The following is a 26,275-nucleotide window of genomic DNA, read 5'->3' on the forward strand; positions in this document are numbered from 1 at the left end:
TGCCCATTTTTTAATCAGGTTGTTTGTTTTTTTTGTTGTTCAGTTGTGTGAGATCTTTATATGTTATGGAGATTAACCCCTTGTCGGATATACGATTTGCAAATATTTTCTCCCAGCTGGTCGATTGTATATTCATTTTGATCCTGGTTTCATTTGTCTTGCAGAAGCTCTTTAATCTGATGAAGTCCCACTTGTTTATTTATTTATTTTTTTCCCCCCAAAGCCCCGTTAGATAGTTGTATGTCATAGTTGCACATCCTTCTAGTTGCTGCACGTGGGATGCGGCCTCAGCGTGGCCGGAGAAGCGGCGCGTCAGTGCGCACCCGGGATCCGAACCCGGGCCGCCAGCAGCGGAGCGCGCGCACTCAACCGCCAAGCCAAGGGGCCGGCCCCTTATTTTTTTATTTTTTATTTTTTTTGTGAGGAAGATCAGCCCTGAGCTGACATCCATGCCAATCCTCCTCTTTTTGCTGAGGAAGACGGGCTCTGAGCTAACATCTATTGCCAATCCTCCTCCTTTTTTTTTCCCCAAAGCCCCAGTAGATAGTTGTATGTCATAGTTGCACATCTTTCTAGTTGCTGTATGTGGGATGCGGCCTCAGCGTGGCTGGAGAAGCGGTGTGTCGGTGCACGCCTGGGATCCGAACCCCGGGCTGCCAGTAGCGGAGCTCGTTCACTTAACCGCTAAGCCGTGGGGCCGGCCCTACTTTCATTCTTTTGCATGTGGCTGTCCAGTTTTCCCAGCACCATTTATTGAAGACTTTGCTTTCTCCATGTGTGTTCTTAGCTCCTTTGTCGAAAATTAGCTGTCTGTAACCATGCTGTTTTTTTTTTCTTTTTTTGGTGAGGAAGATCAGCCCTGAGCTAACATCTATTGCCAATCCTCCTCCTTTTTTTCCCCCTTTTTCTCCCCAAAGCCCCAGTAGATAGTTGTGTGTCATAGTTGCACATCCTTCTAGTTGCTGTATGTGAGACGCTGCCTCAGCGTGGCCGGACAAGCAGTGCATCGGTGTGCGCCCAGGAGCCAAACCCCAGCCACCAGTAGCAGAATGCGCACACTTAACCGCTAAGCCACGGGGCCGGCCCCCCCATGCTGTTTTGCTTACTATAGCTTTGTAGTATATTTTGAAGTCAAGGATTGTGATGCCTCCAGAGAAAAGCTTGATCCTTTTAAGGCTTGTTTTTAACATTTGTTAGGGCAGGTCTAGAGTAGCCTTTATTATGGGGCCGGCCCAGTGGCATAGCAGTTAAGTGCGCGTGCTCTGCTTTGGTGGCCCAGGGTTCAAGGGTTCGGACCCCGGGCATGCACTGACGCACTGCTTGTCAAGCCATGCTGTGGCAGCGTCCCATATAAAGTAGAGGAAGATGGGCATGGACGTTAGCCTGGGGCCAATCTTCCTCAGCAACAAAAAGGAGGATTGGCATCGGATGTTAGCTCCACACACACAAAAAAGAATAGCCTTGGGGCCGGCCCATGGCTTAGTGGTTAAGTGCACGCGCTCCGCTACTGGTGGCCCGGGTTTGGATCCCCGGCTCGCACCGACGCACTGCTTCTCCGGCCATGCTGAGGTGGCGTTCCACATACAGCAACTAGAAGGATGCGCAACTATGACATACAACTATCTGCTGGGGCTTTGGGAGCAAAAAAGGAGGAGGATTGGCAATAGATGTTAGCTCAGAGCCGGTCTTCCTCAGGAAAAGGAGGAGGATTGGCATGGATGCTAGCTCAGGGCTGATCTTCCTCGGAAAAAAAAAAAAAAGAATAGCCTTTACTCTAGGGCGAGTTTAGTCCCACTTTAAGGTGAGATCGTCTGAGGGTCTCTACCAAATTCCCCAGGTGCTCAATGGGATCTCTACACTCTGCTGGCTGGGAAGTGAACTTCCCCCAGCCCCGTGTGAGCTCTGGGACTTGTTCAGCTGACAGTGCTCTTACAGTTTGACAAAGACTCTCTTTGACCAAACTCTAGCCAGGTTCCTCTAAGCCCTCTTCTTGTTCAGGCATCAACTTTGGCCTCTAAAAACTATAGACTCTCAGTACAAATTATTTTGTCCAGCCTCCTTTCCCCACATGAAAAGTCTTAAACAAACACTAACATAGTTTCTAACAGCTCAAGGCTGCATCTCCAGGATAAGCCCCCTTAAAATGCTTGCCTGAGAAAGCTCAAGGCTGCCAAAAGTTGTTTGTTCTATCCAACACCTGACAATAGGCCACCTGACCACCTTGGCTTCGAGCATTTGCTAAAAAGGGGCTTACAACTGTGAAATCTTTCTTCTGTCCCTTTGAGATGTATCTGTATCTCTTATAACTCCAAAGTGTCTTTCTCAAGGACCTGAAAACCATTGCTCTGAAATATAATCGTCAGGAAAGGTAGGGCTTCCTCTACTAGTCTCTGTGGAAGGATAGAATCCTAACTTAGAAAATTGCCAGCTAACAGACACAGCTGGCTTAATTGGCATTTACACTACGAACGCCTTGTAATTTTTCACTTCCCTGACTCTGCTCAGGCCCCCACCTTTGCCCCTGCCTACTCCCTCATTCTCTCTTTAAAATGCCCAGTCACCTCTGTACCAATCGAAGTTGAGTTTATTTCATGCTGGACTCGCTTCCTATTGCAACAGTATACTATTTCTCAAAGTCTGTCCTTACCACTTTAGTGTCCGGCTTTGTTTATCTTTGACAAGTTCTTTGACCAGCCTCATGGAGTTTCACCCTATTCACATGTGGCCTAGTAATCAGCATCAGATTCAATGGGACCAATATGCATATTTCTGGTTCTCTTTTTCCACGTAGCTCTTTCTTCTCTGTTACTCTGCCTTGCAAATTCCAGCTGTCTCCTCAAACTTGACCTCTGCTTCCTCAACTCACCAAGACTGCTGTGTTCTGCTTGGGTTCCCATACTTGAACTGAAGTCTGGAAGGTGTCTCTAGGCCAAAACCTAAAGTGGTGTTGAGCACATCTTCTTTGTTTTCCTTCTCTCAGGGCTCATAGTCTTACACTGCTCACCAGCCTAGAGTCTCAAAATAGTTGTTTCATATATTTTGTCCACTTTTCTGGCTATTTATCACTAGAGGGCAAGTCCAGTACCATTTATTCCTTCTAGTGCAAGTTAGAATCTCCTAATCGATAAACTTTTTTTTTAAATTTTTTTAAATTTTTTTATTTTTTTCCCCCAAAGCCCCAGTAGATAGTTGTACATCATAGTTGCACATCCTTCTAGCCGCTGCATGTGGGACACGGCCTCAGCATGGCTGGAGAAACGGTGCATCGGTGCGCGCCCGGGATCCGAACCCAGGCCGCCAGCAGCGGAGCGCGCGCACTTAACCGCTAAGCCATGGGGCCGGCCCTCGATAAACTTTTAATCCATTTAATTTAATTGGGTTGGAGTAAAGAAAGAAAAAAAAAGACAGACATCATAAAACTTAAAAGGCAAATGACATTCCTAGTACATTTAACAGACAATTAATGTATAGAATATGTGACAGCTCCTACAAATCCCTAAGTAAAAAGGAAACAACCCAGTAGTAAAATGGACAAGAATAATAGCAAGCAATTCACAAATGGTCAATAAACGCAAGAAATACACAACACCAGGAAATACAAATTAAAATCTAATTAAATATCATTTATCACCCCCCTGGCAAAATTGAAAAGATTGATAATTTAAAATATTGGTAAGAATACAGCAAAACACGGTGCTGGCCCGGTGGCATAGTGGTTGAGTTCGTGTGCTCCACTTCAGCGGCCTGGGATTCGCAGGTTTGGAGCCCAGGCGCAGACTTATGCACGGCTTGTCAAGCCATGCTGTGGTGGCGTCCCATATAAAGTAGAGGAAGATGGGCATGGATGTTAGCCCAGGGCCTGTCTTCCTCAGCAAAAAGAAGAGGATTGGCAATGGATGTTAGCTCAGGGCTAATCTTCCTCACAAAACCAACAAACAAAAAGAATACAGCAAAACAGATACCTTCATACACTTTGGCTCTAGTGTAAATTGATTAAATCTCTTTGTTAGGCAATTTGGGGAAATGAGGAAGTCTTGGTGAGTGGGAATCCGTGCTGTTGGACCCATAAAAAGCCTCCATTCCTGCCACTATGGCTACTTTGTCTACGTGCGCAGGGTGTCTTCTCTGGGGTGGTCAATGACAGAGGCTGACTGCTGTCAACTGGCTGAGTCATTTTGTTTACTTGGTTGCCTCTTCTGTAGTGGAGTCTCTTTGATATGCATTAACATTGTGTGGGGTGCTTAACCACAAGCTGTCAGCCATTAACATTCCCTGCAGCAGGGAATGAGCGGTTCAGTTTTGAAGGGTAGAGATCTGGGGAGCAGACCACAATGGTACTAAAATACACTTCTATTGTTTGAACCATTTACAATGGGAAAGCATTCATGTGTTTTGTGTAATAAAAAATGTTTAAAAGCATTTTTAAATAAGGAAGCCAAAAGAAGAAATTAGAAATTACCCGGAATCTTTCCACCAAGAGTTAACCATTGTAAATGTTTTGACATATGTCCTTTCAGAATTTCAAATTCAAAATTATATTGTGTGTGTATAATTTTACAAAAATGAGACCATATTGTATATTGTTAGTAGCTCCTTTTTAACTTAGCAAGGTTTTATAAGCATCTTTTCATATTTACATACTTCTATAACAACCTTTTTTAGAATTTATTATTTTTTTTATTTTTATTTTTTGTGAGAAAGGTTAGTCCTAAGCTAAACATCTATTGCCAATCCTCCTCTCTTTGCTGAGGAAGATTAGCCCTGAGCTAACATCTGTACCCATCTTCCTCTACTTTGTATGTGGGACGCCTGCCACAGCATGGCTTGATAAGTGGTGTGTAGGTCCGCGCCAGGGATCCAAACCTGCGAACCCTGGGCTGCCAAAGTGGAGAGTGCAAACTCAACCACTATGCCACTGGGCCAGCTCCTAGACTTTATTTTTCAGAACAGTTTTAGATTTACAGACAAAATTGAGCAGATAGTACAGAGTTCCCATATTCCCCCAGCCCCACCACAGTTCCTCCTGTTATTAATACCTTGCATTAGTGGGGTATATTTGTTACAATTAATGAACCAGTATTGATGCATTATTATTAGCTAAAGTCCATAGTTTACATTAAGGTTCACTCTTCGTGTTGTACAGTTCTATGGATTTTTACAAATGCATAATGTCATGTATTCACCATTACAGTATCATACAAAATAGTTTTACACCCCTAAAAATGCTATGTACTTCACCTATTCATTCCTGTTCCCCTGGCAATTGCTGATCTTACTGTGTCTATAATTTTACCTTTTACAACATCCTTCTTGTAACATTGTCTCAACGCTGCATAACATTGTCTCGTGGATTTATTCAGCCAACCGCCTATTGTGGGACACTGATGCTGTTACATGACTTAAAGAAAGGGCTAGAATAGTAACACCAAACCTTCCATTCACACAGCAGCAAATCAAACTTTGCTGAACTGGCACGGGATTCACTTGCCCACATGCTCACACTTAACTGTGTATGCCAATGTTTCATTATCTTCGGGCAAAGGAGCCTTTTAGATCTCACACGCTATCTTGGAAACCAGAAGAAAACATCTGGCATTCACTCTGATGGGAGAACCAAAGCAAAGCTGTAAACACCATCTGTCAATTTTTCCTTCCAAAGGACCCTTTCCAGATTTCCAGGTTTTTTTTTTGCCAACTCCTTGTCACAGTAGCAGCACCAGAAGCAAATGAAATCATTGAGGTTTCTAATGATGTTTCTGGGCTAGGAGGCTGGGTTCCCAGGGCTTCTTGCTGCACAGGTGCACATCCTCATAGGCTACCTCTACCATCCTTCCATAGGTGCTAGTCTCTACCTCCCCAAGCAGGGCAGCTATGTACGAATGCACGCTTTGTGCTCTGCACAAAAGTGCCTGGCTGAGGGGTCCAGAGAAGGCTGAAGTCCAGCTGCATTCAGCTTGCCAAGCCATATACCCTGGCATTGCATCCACTCAGAGAGGGGGCCTTTTTCTATCTTGCACAGAGGCGCAGTTTAGCCTAGTGGCTGGCCTTGTCCTTGAGCTCACTGAGATTAACTCCATTGTAACTGTCTGTTTACACATCTGTCCTCCTCCAAAGACTCTTGATGACTGAAACCTGGTCTTGTTTAATCTTTGTTCCCTTTGCAGCACAGGGCTTGGTGTATACGGTAGACCTCAGTATATTAGCTGAGTGATTACTAGACACAGAGCTCTTTTAGCTCAGTGCCAGGACAGTCTACCCACACCATTTAAAAATTTTTAATAAAATCAATTATCTTTTACTATCACTATTTACTATTAACCAGTTGTCTTTTACTTTTTTATAGGGTGACTCTTACCATGCTTCCTGCTGTGTTTTCTTTTTTCGGGAAGATTAGCCCTGAGCTAACATGTGTTGCCAATCCTCCTCTTTTTTGCTGAGGAAGATTGGCCCTAGGCTAACATCTGTGCCCATCTTCCTCTACTTTATATGGGACGCCATCACAACATCACTTGACAAGCAGTGTGTAGGTCCACGCCCAGGATCTGAACCTGCAAACTCTGGGCTGCCAAAGCAGACCACGCAAACTTAACTGCTGCCACCAGGCAAGCCATACCTGCTGTGTTCTTTTACTAGGTTTTCTCCTGTTTTTCATATCAGGTTCTCCATCTCTCTCATTGGTTCTGTGAACTACCCAATAATTTTTTGAGGTTGATCATTACATCTTGGTTCTCAAACCCACTGTCTGTTCTTCTTCTGCAAACTATATTTCCCGGCTCCTTTGCCAACTGAATACTAGCTAGATTCAGTCAATGGGAGGCACTGGCAGGAGACTGGAGGGCATGAGGAAGGGAGGAGTCAGGGTAGTTCTTTCTCCTTCTTATGGCTGTGGGAGCATTTTCCAGCAGTGGCTGCCATCTTCTACATGGTTTCTACTTCCCCTTTTTCCTTGGTTCCAGGTCCTACTGCCCACTGTCCTCCAGCCATGTCCTGCTCCCTCAAGAGCCACAATTAATAGTTTGGTGTGTATCTTTTCAGTCTTTTATCTATGCTTAAATAAATCTATCTATCTATCTATAGTCTATATGTTTTCTTTTTACAAAAATGGACACAATATGCATTATTCTGCAGCTTGCTTTTTCACTTTACGATATACTGTGCTAGTCATTGCCAAATTGCTCTACAAAAGTTTTCACCAATTTATACTACCATCAACAGTGTATAAGAATGCTTATTTCTCCATCCATGCCAGCACTGGATGTAATCAACCCTTTTAGCTTTTGCCAACTTGTTAGGTGAAAAATGGGGCCTTGTTTCATTTTTAAGAATTATCAGTGATGTTGACCATCTTTTCATACGTTCACTAGCTATTTGTGTTTCTTTTTTAGTGAATTGCTTTTTGACAAGTTACACTGATATTTTTCTATTGAATCATTCTATTTTTCTTATTGATTTGTTGGGGCTCTTTGTATATCGGGGAAATTAATTATTTTTCTGTTATATAGGTCACAAATATTTTCCTCCAGTTTATCTTTTCACTTTGTGTATTGAGTCTTTTGCCATCATCAAATCTGTCAACCATTTTCTTTATGGCTTCTGAATTTGGTGTCATGATTAGAAAAGTTCTTTCCAACCCATGATTCAAAACATATACTTCTACATTCTCATCTAATATATATATATATATATATTTTTTTTTTTTTGTGTGTGAGGAAGATCAGCCCTGAGCTAACATCCATGCCAATCCTCCTCTTTTTGCTGAGGAAGACCGGCCCTGAGCTAACCTGTATTACCAATCCTCCTCCTTTTTTTTTCCCCTTTTTCTCCCCAAAGTCCCAGTAGGTAGTTGTATGTCATAGTTGCACATCCTTCTAGTTGCTGTTCGGGTTGGATCCGAACCCGGGCCGCCAGTAGCAGAGCGCACGCACTTAACCGCTAAGCCATGGGGCCGGCCCCTCATCTAATATTTTAGAGTTGGGGTGTGTGTGTTTATATTTTCATCCTTTTGGAATCTGAAGTCATCTTTATACATTCATGGTCATCAAGATAATTGCATCTTCATATGATGGTCATCATACAGGTCTTAGAATCAGAAGGAACCTCAGAGGTCACCCAGAGACTTGAGTCCTTAATTATAACCTTGAGCTTCTGGGGGAGGGGAAACACTTTCAGCCTGACTTCCAAGGTTCTAAGGATTCATCCAGACTTTTATCTTGGATTTCCCAGGAGAAAAGATGCCATGACTTTATTTACAGTCTTAGAACTGTTAAATTCAAGCCAAGCCTATTCCCTCCTGATCTCTCCAGCTTTATCTTCCTCTGCTCTCCTACATAATATCCTTTGCTCTACTTACTGAGTCTGAATTTTCCTGGCACTTTCCTGCATCCATGCCTTTGCTCAAACTGCTTTGTTCTCATTGCTTCCGGCACCCTTCATTCTACCTGTCCTTTAAGGCCTAACTGAAACGCTTCAATTCCACCATGAAGTCTTCCTTGATTTCTCAAGTCCACCTGAGCTCTCTCTCCTCTCTCCTCCTTAAGCATGGAATGTGCTACCTAGGGGAACTCAGGTGATTTTCTGCCAGGTACCATCGTCATCTGTACGCCTGTTTGATTCTCTCACTTGACCTCTTTGAGAGCATCTTTGTAGACTCATGGAGCCTGGCATATGGTAGGACTGAGTCAATGCTAGACAGTTGAATGAATGAAAGATTGTAGAGCTGGTTGTCTGTCTTTCCTGTCTCTGCTCTTAGACACCCCAAAAGCTTAGTGTATGAAGGGAGGGAGAAAGAAGAGGAAAAGAGAGATGAATGCAAGCTGGTGCCCCTTGGCCTGGAGCACTGCTTCTACGCCAGCAGGTATGCTGGCATTGCCTAGGTGCACCGGGAGGAAAAGATACAGGGAAGGGGTAATAGAAGACTGGCATCCTGTTCAGCCTCTTCTGGTCCCAGGTGAGTTACCATTGGGATTTACGCCTGAAAACTGACAAGTATGCATCACTCCTAGGAAGGTGAAGAAGTATTTGTTTTTCCAGGAAATGTCCCACTTCGTTTCCATTTCTTAAGGATGGGTTGCCTCCATGGGGGTTGGGGGACACAGCAGGCTGGTCTAGGACTAGGTGGTCAGCAACCTGGTCCCCACTTAAAGCAAGAAGGTAGGAAGGAAAAATTATTAGCTCAGGAGACCTAGGCTAATGGGGAATCTCAGGAAGTCCCTGTCTGATGGGGGAGGCTTGTCTCTGGTCTCAGGAAGTCCTATTCTGAGAGGAGAGGCACAGGCCTAGCCCTCCAAAAGGTTTTTCCTTCTTAATCTTCCATGGCACCATAGTCTTCTGATTCCTTTTCTATTTCTTTGGCCACTACTTTTCCATCTCTTTCTCTGCTTCCTCTTCCCATGCCCTATTTATTAGTGTTCCAAAGGGTCCTATGCTCAGAAATTTTAATTAATCTGATTTTCCATTCTTCTAGCCAAATCTGTAAGAATTTGACTCAGATCAAATATCTTAAAGTCATCCTTGAGTCTTTTCATTTCCTCACACCGTGTGTCTAATCTGTAAGCAAATTCTTATGGCTTTACCTTCAAAATGTACCCAGAACGTGACCATATCTAATCACTTTCACTGCTATGTCCACTCTGGTCTAGTCTTATTATCTCCTGCCTGGATTACTGCAATGACCTCTAAGTGGTCTGTCTGCTTCCACTCTGGCCCTTCTTTAGCTTACGCTCGGTGCTCTAGTAGCTAGAGTGATCCTGCTAAAAAGTTAGATCATTTCTCTTCTCTGCTCAAAACTCTCCAATGGCTTTCAGCTCACTTAGAGTAAAAGACAAAGTCCTTAAAATGATCTACAAGACTTGATGTGACTTAGCCCCCTGTTACTTGTCTGACTTCATCTCCCACTATTCTCCTCTTTGCTCACTACATTCCAGCCACACTGGGATGCTTACTGTTCCCAGAACTTAGAAGGTGAACTTCCACCTTAGGGCCTTTGTACTTGCTATTCACTTGGCTGGGCATTTTCTTCTTCTGGATATCTGCATGACTCATTTCCTCACTTCCTTCAGGTCTTTACTCAGATGTCACTTTTCCCTGGCCATCCTTTATAAATTTCAACATGGCTACTTTCTATCTCCTTTCCCCTGCTTCATTCTTCTTCTTAACACCTATCACCATTATTATTAGTTATTTTTCTCTAGAACGTAAGCTCTGTGACAGCAGGTATTTTTTTTTTTTTGGTCTCTTTTACATACTGCTGTAATTATAGTAAGAACAGTGCCTGTTATACTGCAGGCACTCAATAAACGCTTGTTGAATGAATGAATGACAAGTTTATTTGTTCAAGGAGTACCAATATACTACACATGGGTACTCCTTCCCTCTTTCCTAATTTCCAAGCTCACATTCCCTCCTGAACATCTCTCCACGTCTTAATTCCCATCATCTTAATCTCACTTTGGCCAGCTGAACTCATTGTTATCTTCCTTAGCACTTCAGTAAACCTTAGGTCTCTCTTGTTTCTGTTAATAAGAGGCCCCCAAAACTTGGCTCTTTCTTCTTCATGATTTCTCCTCCCATATAGCAGGTCTCTAAATCTTGTTGAGTCAATCACCTAAAATCTTGCTCCAGTTCATCCCCTAGTCTCCATCCCTACTGCCTCTGCTTTAGTCCAGGTGTGAGTCTTTTACTCGATGCAGAAGTCTACCATGTAGTCTCCAATCCATTTTATTCACTGCTACCATTTTAATTCTCCTGATGAAGAGTTTTGCTCAGCTCACTGCTCTCTCCACAAACCTTCTGTTGTTGCCCATTATCTGTTGAATTAAGTAGGCAAATAATCCAGAACTGACGATTTGCTATTCTCTGCTCACTTTAATTCCCCCTCCTTCTGGAATGCCCACCTTCTCTACTAGTGAGTCAACATTGCTGCACCCTTCAAAGTATAAATATTATTTTCTCTGGAATTCTGGAGAGAAAACAGGGCTGGAGAATTTGACATGGAGTGTACACACTCTTTATGTACCCAGAAAGTGTGGAGATGTAAACCTTTCCTAACCCCTTAGCCAAAAGTCATTTTTTCCACAGCAATTGATGCACCTGTTACGCCATTATCACTCTCTGACTTCTCCTAGAATTAACCGTTTATGCTAGTATTTCTCCCATCAATTAGGAACTTTTGGGAAGATTCATCTCATTCAGTTATGAATCCTCCATGCACCTGATTCCAGGAGACATCCAATAAACGCAGAAGGCAGTAAAGGTTTGGGATTGTATTACCTGGTTTAAACCCGTTGAATGTCAGAATTGAAGGGATATTTAGAGGTCCCCTTTCAACCTATTCATTTGTAAATGGAGAAAGTGAGGCCCAGAAAGGGCAGGACTTGTACCAGGTCACTGACCCCGGACCAGAAGCCAGACATCCTAATTCCCAAGTAAGTCTTGTTGGTAAATCTTTGTGCGTCCCTTCGCGATTCAAGGCTCTCAGTTTCCGCCTTGGCAGCTTCTCCAACCCCTACGCCTTACCCTCTCAGTGACCCCCTCCTTTCCTCCCTCCCTTTGGGTCAGCCGGGTCCATCCGTTCCAATCGCAACGCTCCGGGCAGCTAGAGCCGTCTGGCACTAGAAGAGAGATTAGTTTACGTAACCATCGGCTCCTCCCATTGGCCTCGAGGGTGGAGCGTGGCGCCCTGACGTCAGACGCCCAAAGGGGCGGAGCGGGGAGAGGAACGAGGAGGGAAGTGGGACTTCAACATGGCGGCCGTGATACTGGCGGTGGCTACGGTGACGGTGACGGCCTGGCCCAGGGTGGGCAGACTTGGAGGTGGCAGCGTTCGCTTTCCCTAGGGGCCGTCAGGAGCTCAGCGGGGACCGAGCCTGGGAGGCCGGCCGGCGCCAGCACCTTTCGGCTTCTGGGACGGCAGCGGCAGCGGCGTTCAAGTGAGGGGGTCTTCCCTCTGGGGGACGGGGGAGAGGGGCGGAGTTGGGGGAGGGGGCCGGTACCGGGAGACGGATGGGGGAGGTAACCGGGGGAAGAGGTTGGAGGCCGAGCGGGATGAAAGGAACTGCGGCTGAGGGAGTGGGAGGAAGAAGGGCCAGAGATCCGTGACTTGGGGTGGATTCTGGGGGGAGGGTCGGAGTGAGGGGACCAAGAGTTGAAGGGGCGGAGGGCAGATGGGATGCGGGAAAATGGGTTCGGATTAAGGGGACTAATACTCTGCGGGAAGATAGGTATAGGCGATATCTCTCTAGCTAGAGTGAATTAGAGGATGTCGGAGAGGGGGACCCAGGTTTTAGTAAAGAAGCTGAGTGACGGGGAGTTGAGAGTTGGGGACGTGAGGTGCAGATTTAGTTCTCCCTGAGGCAATGAGATTAGGGAGAAAGGGAGACCAGACCTGGATGAGTGATCTTTGGGGATATCTTTGACATTGTCTGGTCTTCTCCGGCTATGTTTATCTTGCCTCTTTTGTTTGTTTCTTGGGTGGAGACTTACCTGTGCAGTCCACCTGGGCCTCAGAAACAGCCCCAAATCCTTCTGTGGAACATCAAGTTATGATTCATTTGTTTGATCTATATCAGTGATCTCTGACCTTTGTGTTGTTGCCACATGTACTTGTTTCCAGACTAGGCTCTTAAAAGTATGGCTGGGCATAAAAACACATTTTATATTAAACTGAAATAAAATTTTGAGCGTTCTTATACACCGTGAAGTGTTGCAAAACCAGATTTAATAATTCAGTTAACTATTAAATATGTTCTGTTCTAACCCCACTTATTAGTGCTTTCTCTCTTTCCTCAGTCTTATTATTAGCATTTGAGAATTTGGATAGATATGATTGATGTTTCTCTTTAAAATTTTGTCAGATTTGATGGTGGGAGAAACAGGGCACTTAGTCTTTTGTGATAGCTCTCTCTTTCTAGAATATGTCCCAAACTAGTTAAACTGAAAATTTCTGTATTATAGCAAAGAATGTGAAATGTCTAAAGTCTAAAAGTACACTTTCTGCATTAACTTATTTTTTTAAGTGAAATTTTTTTGTAAATTAAATTTTTGTTTCTAATTCATCCTATTCATTCCTTCTGTTACTTATTTATTCAACATTTATTGAAAGCCTATTGTGTGTTGCATTAATAAGAGTTATTATAGTTATGGAAATGGGGAAATTAATGTTTCTTTAGTGAGCATGTCTGTTACCGCACGGCAGATAACTTACTAACTTGCTATAGCCTCATTGGAAGAAAATGTGTTATTTTAGAAATGAGGACAAGGAAATTAAAGTATGTGAATATAAGAACTTGCTGAATTTTTATTTTGTTTAGTATTTGACTCATTAACTCATCATGACATATTTTATGTGTATCTGAAAGATTTTATTTTTCATTTTGATTTTGAAGAAGACAGTAACAATATCCTGATATGATATTAGGTCTGTAGACAATTCTCATCAATGTTTGTTAGTTCACATTTCTCAGACTGGCAAATGTCACTTTATCTCACACGTCTTTTGTGTCTTGACTATGGTATGGTATTTAAAATAAGGATTCCAGGGCTGGCCCTGTGGCTTAGCGGTTGGGTGCGCGTGCTCCGCTGCTGGCGGCCTGGGTTCGGAACCCCGGCGTGCACCGACGCACTGCTGCTCCGGCCATGCTGAGGCCACATCCCACATACAGCAACTAGAAGGATGTGCAGCTATGACATACAGCTATCTACTGGGGCTTTGGGGGAAAAAATAAAGAAATAAAAAATTAAAAAAAAAAGGATTCCTGAAGTTTAATTCAGGGACTAAAGTTCTGTCCAGGTATCTTCAGCATTATATGTATTATCATTAGAGTATAGATGCTAGTATTATAAACTTTTCTGTTCTTTAATTGTATTGTTGAATGTGTTGAGGTTTTTGAAATGTAGATCATTTTAAGTGTAAACTTTTTTCCCACAGACTAACCAAAAAATACCAAAACAAAACATCAATTCATCATTAATCAAGTAATTTTCTTTAGGTAATCTTTCTCAAGAAATACAAAAGGTAGTATGCAGTACCTTAAATTATTAAATAAGGTTTTTCTTAGAGTCAAAAACACCTTGAGTTGAAGCTTAGAAATCAGCTGGGTTTAGTTTCCCACATTGAATGGAAATCCCTGCTTCTATATCACAAAGATAAGTGAAAATCTGTCCTCTTTTCCAGAATCTAATTTCATATAGGAAAGAGCTTTTTAGTTAGAGAAGGAAGTAAGCAGGGTATTGCTCTTCTAACCTGTAGTACACAGTTTCTTGTAATATTGGAAAATAATTTGAATGTAAGAGTAATATTTTCCTATGAATTGAGAGTTACAATTTGAGGCTTTAAAAATTTTAGGTGAGGGTAGCAAGATTTACAAAGGGAAAGGTGCTAACACTGGGCCTATGCTAATGAGCTAGGTGGTGTTAAGCATTTTACATAATCTCAGTCCTTACAGTTTGATTAGGCAGGTAGTGATGTGCATGCTTTTTATGTGTTGAGGAAACTGAGGATCAAAGATGTTGAATAATTTAACTAAGGTTACAGCTATAAAATGGTAGAGTCTGAATTTGAACTCAGATTTGTCCAACTTCAGTGCCTATCTGCATTTGTCACAGGGCCATTCCTATTCCTATCAAGTAAATTTAAAGTATGAGCACTAGTTTTAAAGATTTTATTTATTCATTTTTTTCCCCCCAAAGCCCCAGTAGATAGTTGTATGTCATAGGTTCACATCCTTCTAGTTGCTGTACGTGGGACTCGGCCTCGGGTTGGACGGAGAAGTGGTGCCTTGGGGCGTGCCCGGGATCCGAACCCCGGCCGCCAGCATCAGAGCGCGCGCACTTAACCGCTAAGCCACGGGGCCGGCCCATGAGCACTAGTTTTAAAGTAATACTATCGGGGCCGGCCCCGTGGCTTAGCGGTTAAGTGCGCGCGCTCCGCTGCTGGCAGCCGGGTTCAGATCCCGGGCGCGCACCGACGCACTGCTTGTCCGGCCGTGCTGAGGCCGCGTCCCACATACAGCAACTAGAAGGATGTGCAGCTATGACATACAACTATCTACTGGGGCTTTGGGGGAAAAAAATAAAATAAATAAAATTAAAAAAAAAAAAAAGTAATACTGTCTTAAACTACTTGTTCTCATTGATATAGTAGTGTAACTGGAATGATGAATAGTTCATTAAAATTTTAGTCACTTATGATGTCATCAGGTGTTCATTTCCTCCTAGAATACTGAATATTTTGTATGTAACAAAATTAACTGGATAAACTGGATAAGGGACTAAAGTGTTCTTACTTGTATTGCTGAGTCACATTGGACCCAGTTTATTAAGGGCCAAAATTTGTATTGGAAGTAATGTGCACGTGTTCACAGAATTCTGCATTGGTCATTATCAGTTGCTTAATGCTTACCAAACACTTCCAGTATTTGAGTCACTGAATTGGCTTATGATAATTGTGAATCTTGTGGTTACTGAGTCAAGAGCCAGCAGTGTGTGTTTTGGTTGCTTCACTTCCTCCCCAATACTTGATACTGTCAGACTTTTAAATTTTTTTCTAATCTAGGGGTTTGAAATGGTATCTGTTGTGTTTTTAGTAGCATTTCCTGAAGTTGAGCATCTTTTCATACATCATTGGTTGGTTGTGCTTCTGTGAAGTGTATGTTCAAGGTCTTTTTTTTTTTTTTTTTTACTTTTTCTTTTTTTTAACAATTTTATTTATTTATTTTTTCCCCCAAAGCCCCAGTAGATAGTTGTATGTCATAGTTGCACATCCTTCTAGTTGCTGCATGTGGGACACGGCCTCAGCATGGCCAGAGAAGCGGTGCGTCGGTGCGCGCCCGGGATCCAAACCCGGGCCTCCAGCAGCGGAGCACGCGCACTTAACCACTAAGCCACGGGGCTGGCCCCTTTTTCACTTTTTCTGATCAATTTTTAAGAGTTCTTTATAAATTAATTAATACTAATTGTTTGTTAATTCATGAGTTGCAAATATCCTCTCCCAATTTGTGACTTGTGTTTTCGTCTCTTCATAGTCTTTTGGTGAGAAAAGTTCATAAATTTTTTTTTTTACATATAGTTTATTTAATCAGTATTAGATTATTTCCAATTTCTTATAATTTGAACTTTTTCATGTACAAATAAATGTTTGCATTTAGAATTATTATTGCTCAGAATTGGTTCCCAGAAGTGAAACTACAGAATCAAAAGAGGAGCACTTTTTTTTTTTTTTTGGTGAGGAAGATGATCCCTGAGCTAACATCTGTTCCAATTTTTGTCTATTTTATATGTGGGATGCCTCCACAGCAATGGCCACTGATGAGTGGTGTGTAGGTCTGTGCCCGGGATCCAAACCCGAAAACCCCGGGCTGCTGAAGCAGAGAGCGTGAACTTAACTACTATGCCACTGGGCCGGCCCCAAAGTTCATAATTTTAATGAATTGAATTTATCAATCTTTTATGGTTTGTGCTTTTTGTATCATATTTAGGAAATCCTTTTCTTCTCCTTTTCTTCTCCTAGGCATGCTGTTTTAATAAATACAATAGTATATCCATCTGTAATGTGGCATCTAACCTGACATTTAGTCCCAATATTTGCTTGATTAGAAAGGCAAACTTCTCAGGAGTTACTTTCCTGTTGTCTTGTGAGTTATAGGTCCAGAGGGCTTTAAAAGCAGCTTGAGTTGTGCCTTATACATAGGTTAAATATATTTTCCCCAACTAGGAAACCAACAGATTTATGAATGAGGTTTGCATTTTACTGAATGTTAATAATGTGGTTTGACAATGAGAGACTTGTGTGGACAGTATTAGATACAATTCATAATGAGGCGCTCAGTCTAAGCTATTAGCATTTCTCCTAAAATATGTTCAGAAAGATTTTTTGATGTCCGGTTCTTACAGTGTTGGGCTTCATCAAGAATAGTTGTGGATTGTGGAAGGGCTGATGTGGAAACATTTTGAAAGTTTTTTTGTTTATTTTCAAGTACACAATTTAATGTAATTAGGATACAGTTCTCTGGAATATAATTACATGATCAAGTAAAAAAGAAATATGTAAATTTTCATAGTTAACAGCTTCTTCATGTATTTTTCTTTTAGGGTGGGTATCACATGTTTATGATATTTAAGTTCCATTATTAAGTTCCATTAGATACATTTAAAAGAATGAAGTAACTCTTTTATTCTCAATATTGGAGAAATTACATCTATTTAAAGTTATGAAACATTTCAAATCAACTAGAAAATATATGATGGAATATATAGTTTTTCTAACACTCTGCCCAGTTCCTTGGACTTGTGTGGCTCCTATCCATCATTAAGCCCTTATCTCTTAAGTTATATATATATATAAAAATCTTGGTGGCATTAGATTTTCTCTGTTGTGTATTAAAGCCTCTTAAAAACATTTTTTCCCCCCATAAGAAGACTAGGGACTTTAGGAATTTTTCTTATAAGGAGTTGGATATTTGATCCTGGCAAAGATCACGCTGAAATATAAAATAACCACCAGACTTGAAATGTACTGCAAATACTATATAGTGATATGCAGTACACCCTTGATATTTATGAAAGGTATGTCTGTAGATCTTTGAGAATCCTTGCATACCCATAGTGTAGAATGTCTCTCATAACATACAGAAAAGTATAACGGAAAATGTTTAGTTACCATCAAGTCTGATGGGTATACGTCTAGAAGAGAGCAAAAAAGTTAGAGATTTATACACTAAACTCAATCTTAGCTGTCTTAACTCCCAGTCTTTTTCTGTTTATTATTACTGGCTGGCCTATCCCCAGCCTTCTTTAATAATCCAATGGAAGCTCAAGTTCAGGCTGGCTTTTCTTGTCTTGTGCTGCATGTCATCATCATGGTCTTGGTCCCAGGCGGAGTTTGCATCCTCCTTCTTGTTTCTTCCCTTGTTGGTAAGACTGGAATCTTCCTAATCCTAACATCTTCCTGTAGTTTGGGAGTGTCAACATTTCCTTTTACAGTTTGGTGGTGAAGTTGTATAGACAGTAACTTCCCCATTTCTTTCTTCTGGTAGATTATTATACCTTACACCACACCTTGTAAGAGAAGTGATTCCCTTCTATGGGTGGAATTCAAAGTCAAATGTCAGCCAAATTACAAATTAGTATATGGAGTGGACTTTAATGGTAGCTTGTGAATTCTCAGAATTGGAAGTATTTAATTTCTTCTATCAAAGGTTACTATATTTTCTAGTGATTCTAACAATAGAAAACAAACAAACAAGCCAATCTACCACAAATTTTGTTCTGAAAATACTTTAAAAAATCACTGAAGGTCTTCAATTGTTTATATCCTGTCTCATCCATTTTCTGGAACAGGAAATTCTAGCTTGTTATTGTAATTTAATAGGGAATCTCACTTTATCCTTGTACTAGATACTTTTTATAATAGTACTTAACTTATCTAGCTTATTCAGAGACCTAGGTGTTTTATATAAGCAGAATTTCAAGATAACTGAACATTACCCCTTTGAGAGACCATATTAAACAAAATTGTTGGTAGGTTATTAAATGAGAATCTTTTATAAATGTACCTTGTATAATGCAGTCAGTAATGAGGTATGTACAGCTTATTCCAAATGACTCGAGGTTGCTGTACTTTTTGAGTTGTTGGGTCTTTGTAAAAAAATTCTGTTTTTGGTCTCTGTATTACTGGCAGTATACTTAGTGAAAGAGTGTACATATTAAGGTAATGGAGGCTTATTTTATTTAGTATTGTAAGAAATTGTATTTAGGCACAGTTCTAGTTAGAGATGTTCTAGATCTGTCCTGTCCAACATGGTAGCCGCATAGACAGTGCAGATATAAAGCATTTTCATCACTGCAGAAAGTTCTGTTGGACATTGCTATTGTAGATCAGTGATTTTCAGACTTCATTGTATATAGATGACCTGGAGATCTTAGTAAAATGTAGATTCTGATTCAGTAGTTCTGAGTAGGTTTGAGATTGTGCATTTTCTGTTTTTTTATAATTTTATTTATTTTTTTCCCCCAAAGTCCCAGTAGATAGTTGTATATGTCGTAGTTGCACATTCTTCTAGTTGCTGTATGTGGGACGCGGCCCCAGCATGGCTGGAGAAGTGGTGCGTCGGTGCGCACCCGGGATCCAAACCCGGGCCGCCAGCAGTGGAGCGTGAGCACTTAACCACTAAGCCGCGGGGCCGGCCCCAGAGATTGTGCATTTTCTTTCTTTCTTTCTTTTTTTTTTAAAGATTTTATTTATTTATTTATTTATTTCCCCCAAAGCCCCAGTAGATAGTTGTATGTCATAGCTGCACATCCTTCTAGTTGCTGTTATGTGGGACACGGCCTCAGCATGGCCAGAGAAGCAGTGCCTCGGTGCGCGCCCGGGATCCGAACGCGGGCCGCCAGCAGTGGAGTGCGCGCACTTAACCCCTAAGCCACGGGGCCGGCCCAGATTGTGCATTTTCTAACAAGCTCCCAGGTTATGCTGATGGTCCGAGAACCGTACTTTGAGTAATAAGGTTCTGAATGTAGTATGACAGGAAGTTTATTTGGGACTCTTTATGAGATACTTTCTTACTTTAATTTATTATAAGGTTTTTTTTTTTTTTTTAAGATTTTATTTATTTATTTTTCCCCCAAAGTCCCAGTAGATAGTTGTCTATCATAGCTGCACATCCTTCTAGTTGCTGTATGTGGGACACGGCCTCAGCATGGCCAGAGGAGGAGTGCGTCGGTGCGCACCTGGGATCCGAACCCGGGCCGCCGGCAGTGGAGCACGAGCACTCAACCGCTAAGCCACGGGGCCGGCCCTGTTATAAGGTTTTTAATTAGTGTCTTTTGCCATGAGAGATTGTATTGTAATGGACAGAACTCTGGACAGTGAATTGAAAGATCTAAAGTTCTAATTCCAGTTTCCCATTTAAAAACCAGTCGTCTCTCTCAGCCTTGAACTGTTTAATTTATAAAATGAGGATAGTAATACCTGCTTATATCTCATAGCATGTGAAGCTCGAATAAGATGATGTTTGTGATGGTATTATGAAAACTACATAAGTCTTCAACATATAGTTTTGAAAACTATTATGTTTTCAACATATGCTTCATTAGAAGCATAATACTTCTTTTCCACTGTCAACAGTCGACTTATTTTCTAAAGCTAATATATTCCATTTTATCCAGGAATTCTCAGTAACTTTTATTTTTCCTTTTAAGCTTCATGTTTGTCTCTATTAGAATTAATTTTAATGAGGGATTTTGTCCTGTTACTGCTGCCACTTAGAGCAGTACCAAGGAGTAGTAGGTGTTCATTACACAAATGTTGAGTAAATGAAGCATGAAGCCTGAGAAGCTGTCTTTTGCTGTGACCAGACAGGGATAGTTTTTCATATGAACAGCAAAATTTGATTGGGAACTGACTATAAGGGGCAAACAAAGAAGTAATTATTTAGCTAGTTTTTCCATTGGGGGAAAAAAATGGAAGCCAGATAACATACCTCTTCGCTACAGAATTCTATTTATATATTTCTATTTCTGTATCTTCTTAGTATGTACTGTTTTTGACAATGATTTTAGTAATTGTGTACAATTTCTTGTGGGTATCCTTTTGTCAGGTTTAACAATTAACATTTGCCATCTGATTTTTTTTCCTGAAATAAAGTAAATGATAGATATTTTACACTAGAATACTTAATTATGTAACTTTTTAAAAGATGAGGACATTTTCTTTCATAACCACAATACTGTTATCATATCCCATCATCAACAGTAATTCCCTAATATCATATTATACCAGTACTTATGGAAATTTCCTCACTTGTCCCCTAAATGTCTTTTACAGATTCACAATGCAATTTGGACGCTAACTACCCAGAAATAGGCCAAACTACACAGGTTAAGGGCATAGTCATTCAGAAGCCTGCCCTCACTTCAGACGTGAGCCACAAGCTCAAGGATTTCCAAGCCACCCACATGTCTGAAATAACTGGCTACAAATTTGAGGGTTCCCTCTCTGCCCTCAGGTTTGATAATTTGCTAGAATGATTCACAGAACTCAGGAAAATGCTATACTTAGATTACAGTTTTATTATAGCAAAAAGGATACAAGGCAGGAGCAGCCAAAAGAAGAGATGCATAGGGTGAAGTCTGGGAAGGTCCTAGACTTGAATCTTCTATGTCCTGTCCTCGTGGAGTCAAGATGTATACCCTCCTGGCACATTGTTGTGTTACAATATGCAAAGTATTATTAACCAGGGAAGCTCACCTGAGCTTCAGTGTCCAGAGTTTTTATTTTATTGGGTTTTCGTTAGATGAGCATGATTCATTGAATCATGAAAAGACTGAATTTGATCCCCAGGCCCCCTTCCCTCCCTGAAGGTCGAGCATATTACATGGCTTAAAGCCCCAACCTGGGGCTGGCCCCATAGGCTAGTGGTCAGGTTTGGCACACTCCACTTTGGTGGCCCGGACCTACACCATTTGTTAGCGGCCATGCTGTGGTGGCGACCCACATACAAAATAGAGAAAGATTAGCCCTGAGCTAACAACCTTGCCAATCTGCTACCACAGATGTGAGCTCAGGGCGAATCTTCCTCAGCACAAAAAAAAAAAAAAAAAAAAGCCCTAACCCTCTAATCACATGATTGGCCTTTCTGGTATGGCCATACTGTGATACTGTTAGCATAAATTATCTCAGGGATCATGATGAGTGAACTCTTGAGCATAAACTGTCAAGCGTGGTCTGAGGGACCCACCATGAAAAACAAAGGTACTCCTATCATTTGGGAAGTTCCAAGGATTTAGATGATACTTCTCAGGAACCCGGGACAAAGGCCAGCCAAATTCTTTATTATACAAGATTTGTTCAGAGTTAGATCCAATTAAGATTACTTAATGGTTTGGATTTGGGTTTTTTTTTTTAATCTTTTAGGCTTCTGTTTTTTAGATGTTTTATTATGGGAATTTTAAGACAGAGAGTAGAAAGAAGAATGTAATGAACTCCCATGTAACTATTGCCCAGCTTTCACAAAAATCAACATTTGGTCTCTTTTTCAACTCTGTTCTCCTACTTTTTTGGGGAGATGGGGAAGTGCCTGAGGTATTTTAAAGCAAATCTCAAACATTCCTGTAAATACATTATTATGCATTTCTACCTGATAGTGCTTTTATTTATTTAATTTTTAAATTTAATTTAATTTTTTTGGTGAAGAAGATTGGCCCTGAGCTCACATCTGTTGCGAGTCTTGCTCTTTTTGCTGAGGAAGATTGGCCCTGAGCTAACATCTCTGCCCATCTTGCTGTGTTCTATGGAGGTGGCTTGATGAGCAGTGCATACGTCCGTTCCCGGGATGTGAACCGGAGAACCCTAGGCCACTGAAGCAGAGTGCGGGAACTTAACCACTATGCCACTGGGCTGGTCCTAGTGCTTTCTTTTAAAAACATAACCACCTTGCTATTATCACATCTAACAATCGTTAGTAATTCCTTAATGTAATCTAATACCATCCATGTTAAAATTTCTCTTATTGCCTTAGAAATGTCACTTTAACGTTGGTTTGTTCCATTCATGATTCAAATAAGGTCCATAGTCACCACTTATTTGGTTTTCATGTCTCCTAAGTCTCTTTTATGACATAATAATTACGCCCTTTTCATGTTATTGATTCATTGGAGAAATCAGGCTATTTGTCCCGTAGGTATCCCACATTCAGGGTTTGTCTGTGTGTTCTTGTATTGTCTTTTCACTTGTCTCCTCTATTTCTTGTAAACTAATGGTTAGAAGCTTGATTTAGTCCATGGTTTTTTTGGGTGTGCGGGGGTGGGAGTGGCATCACGTAGGTGGTGCTGTGTCCTTCCTCATACATCACATCAGGAGGTACGTAATGAGTGGTTGTCCCACTTTTAGTGCTTCTAGTTGTGTTCAGATGGTGTCAGCCTGATCTTTCTATTATAAAGTTTCCTATTAATCTTTACCTAATTGTTTAGCATCCATTGATGATACTTACTTGAATCAATTATTTAATTAGAAGTTGTGAAGTTTTGTCATTATGCTATTTCTGTCATATTTATATTTAAGAGGAGTCATTCTTCTGTAAAGAAGAGCTTCCCTCATCAGGCTTACCGTGAGGTGTAGTTTCTATTGGAAAGGCAGGATGAATGCTTAATTCTTTTCCTTTAATTACAAATTCAAAATAAAGAGTTGGTATAACAGTAATTTCTAATAGTATCGGGTTATTTGTGTGTTTTTTTTTTTTTCTCTTTTGGACTGTTTGTTTTCTAAGGATCTTTTCTCTTCTTTGAGTATCATCATAGGCTCGTGGATTTACACTGTGTGTTTGCAACAATTATAGTCATTCTTTTTGATGCACAAGCTGTTTTATCTTTGATCAGTGAGAACCATTTCAAGTTGGTAGCTTTTTGACGTGATCCATAAATCTTTGAAAAATTTCTTGCTTTCGTGCACAACAGATGGCCCGGATTCATCTTATGAATTTCTTCCTGGACATCTGAAAACAACCATTTCTCTAAGAATTAATGCAGAAATGATATTGAGAGACTAAAATCCGGATGCTAGGGATGCTCATTGATACTGTCCTTGCTTCTACAAATAAATATTTTTTATTTTTTTCCTGAGGAAGATTTGCCCTGAGCTAACATGCATTGCCAGTCTTCCTCGTTTTTTTGCTTGAGGAAGATTCGCCCTGAGCTAACATCTGTGCCAGTCTTGCTCTATTTAGTATGTGGGTTGCCACCACAGCATGGCTGCCAACGAGTGGTGTAGGTCTGCACCCGGGAACCGAACCTGGGCTGCCAAAGCAGAGAGCACTGAACTTAACCGCTAGGCTATGGGGCAAGTCCCTATTTTTTCTTTCATGGTTTGTGCTTTCAGTGTTATATCCAAGAAATGTTTACTAACCCAAAGTCAGAAAGATTTTCTTCTATCTTCTCTTCTAGAAGTTTTATAGTTTTAGGTTGTACAAAGTCTGTGGTCCATTTTGAGTTAATTTTTTTGTATATGATGTGAGGTATGGATGGAATTTGTTTTTTGTTTTTTGTTTTTTTTTCACTTTTAGATATCCATTATCCATTTGTTCCAGCACTTTTTGTTGAAAAGATTATATTTCTCTATTGAATTGCTTTTGCACCATAAAAATATTTTGTCCAGATGTATGTGAATCTATTCCTGGACTCTGTTCTGTTCTGTTGATCTATTTGTCCGTCTTTATGCCAATATCATATTATCTTGGTAACTGTAACTGTATAATAAATTTTGAAATCAGGAAGTTTCTTGAAGTTGTTTTGGCTATCTAGGTCCTTTGCATTTCTGTGTAAATTTTGAAATTAGCTTGTGAAAATATCTACAAAAAGCCTGCTAGGATTTTGATTAGGATTGTATTGAATCTATAGATTGAGTTGGGGAGAATTGACATTTTAGCAGTATCGTTTTATGACCTATGAACATCTCTTCATTTATTTAGGTCTTTGCTATAGACTGAATATTTGTGTACCTCCCAGTTCATATGTTGAAACCTAAGCCCCAAAGGGATGGTATTTGGAGGTGGGGGCCTTTGGAAGGTGGTAATTAGGTCATGAGGGAGGAATCCTCATGAATGGGATTAGTGCCCTTATGAAAGAGGCCCCAGAGAGCTCCCTTGTCCCCTTCCATGGTCATGTGAGGTTATAGCGAAAAGACAGCTATCTGTGAACCAGGAAGCAGGCTCTCACTAGACACTAAATCTGCTGGTGGCTTGATCTTGGACTTCCCAGCCTCCAGAACTGTGAGAAATACATTTCTGTTGTTTATAAGCCATCCAGTCTATGATATTTCGTTATAGCAGCCCGAACAGACTAAGACAGTCTTCTTAAATTTCTCTCAGCAATGTTTTGTAGTTTCAGTGTACAAGCCTTGCACATTTTTTGTCAGATAGATCCTTAATTTTTGGTGCTGTTGTAAGTGGCGATTTTTAAAATTTCAGTTCCTGATTGTTCATTGCTAGTATATAAAAATGCAATTGAATGTTATGTATTGATCTTACATCCTCCAGTCTTGCTAAACTCATGTATTAGTTCTAGTATTCTTTTGTAGATTCCACTAGATTTTCTACAGACCACGTTATTTTTGAATAAAGATAGTTTTTACTTGTTTTTTCTAATCTGGATGACTTTTTTTTTCCCCCACTGAGGTATAATTGACGTATAACATTATATTAGTTTCAGGTGGTTGACATAATGATTTGATATTTGTATATCTATTATAAAATGATCACCACAATAAGTCTAGTTAACATCCACTACCATACATAGTTACAAAAAAATTTTTTTTCTTGATGGGAGCTTTTAAGATTTACTTCTTTTTTTTTTTTTTTTTTTAATTTTTTGTTTATTGCAGTAACATTGGTTTATGACATTGTAAAAATTTCAGGTGTACATCATTGTACTTCTATTTCTGCATAGATAAGATTTACTTCTTAGCAAGTTTCAAATATGCAGTACAGTATTATTAACTATAGGCACCATGCTGTACAGTCATGCATTACTTAATGATGGAGATATGTTCTGAGAAATGCATTGTTAGGTGATTTTGGTGTTGTGCGACCATCATAGAGTGTACTTACACAAACCTAGATGGTATAGAATACTACAAACCTAGGCTTTATGGTATTAATCTTACGGGACCACAGTTGTGTTATGTGGTCTGTCGTTGACCAAAATGTTGTTATGTGACGCATGACTGTACATTACATCCTCATGACTTATTTATCACTGGAAGTGTGTACCTTTTGACCCCCTTCACCTATTTTTTTTTTTTTTTTTAGATTCCATGTATGAGTGAGATCGTATAGTATTTGTCTTTCTCTGTCTGACTTACTTCACTTAGCATAATGCCCTCAAGATCTATCCATGTTGTTGCAAATGGCAAAATTTCCTTCTCTTTTATGGCTGAATAATATTCCATTGTATGTATAATATCACATTTTCTTTATCCATTCATCCATCGACAGATACTTAGGTTATTTCAGTATCTTGGCTGTTGTAAATAATGCTGCAGTGAACAAGGGGGTGCATATATCTTTTCAAGGTAGTATTTTCATTTTCTTTGGATAAATACCCAGAAGTGGAATTGCTGGATCATATGGTAATTCTATTTTTAATTTTTTTTTTTGGTGAGGAAGATCGGCCCTGAGCTAACATCTGCCAATCCGCCTCTTTTTGCTGAGGAAGAGTGGCCATGGGCTAACATCCATGCCCATCTTCCTCCACTTTATATGGGACGCTGCCACAGCATGGCTTACCAAGC

At 40.7% G+C, this 26,275-nt stretch overlaps 1 protein-coding gene across 1 annotated transcript in view; it reads left to right on the forward strand.

Annotated features, from left to right (window-relative positions):
* Positions 1–11,786: 11,786 nt before the first annotated feature.
* UBAP1 (ubiquitin associated protein 1) overlaps positions 11,787–26,275 on the forward strand; it is a 65,106-nt gene continuing 50,617 nt past the window's right edge. Inside the window, exon 1 of the mRNA XM_087444741.1 lies at positions 11,787–11,927. The gene's annotated coding sequence lies outside the window, so the exon portion shown is untranslated. The remainder of the gene's footprint in view (positions 11,928–26,275) is intronic.

The sequence above is a fragment of the Ceratotherium simum genome, chromosome 20 (genome assembly GCF_057802395.1).
Source record: "Ceratotherium simum simum isolate JZ-2026a chromosome 20, ASM5780239v1, whole genome shotgun sequence".
Lineage (NCBI taxonomy): Eukaryota > Metazoa > Chordata > Mammalia > Perissodactyla > Rhinocerotidae > Ceratotherium > Ceratotherium simum.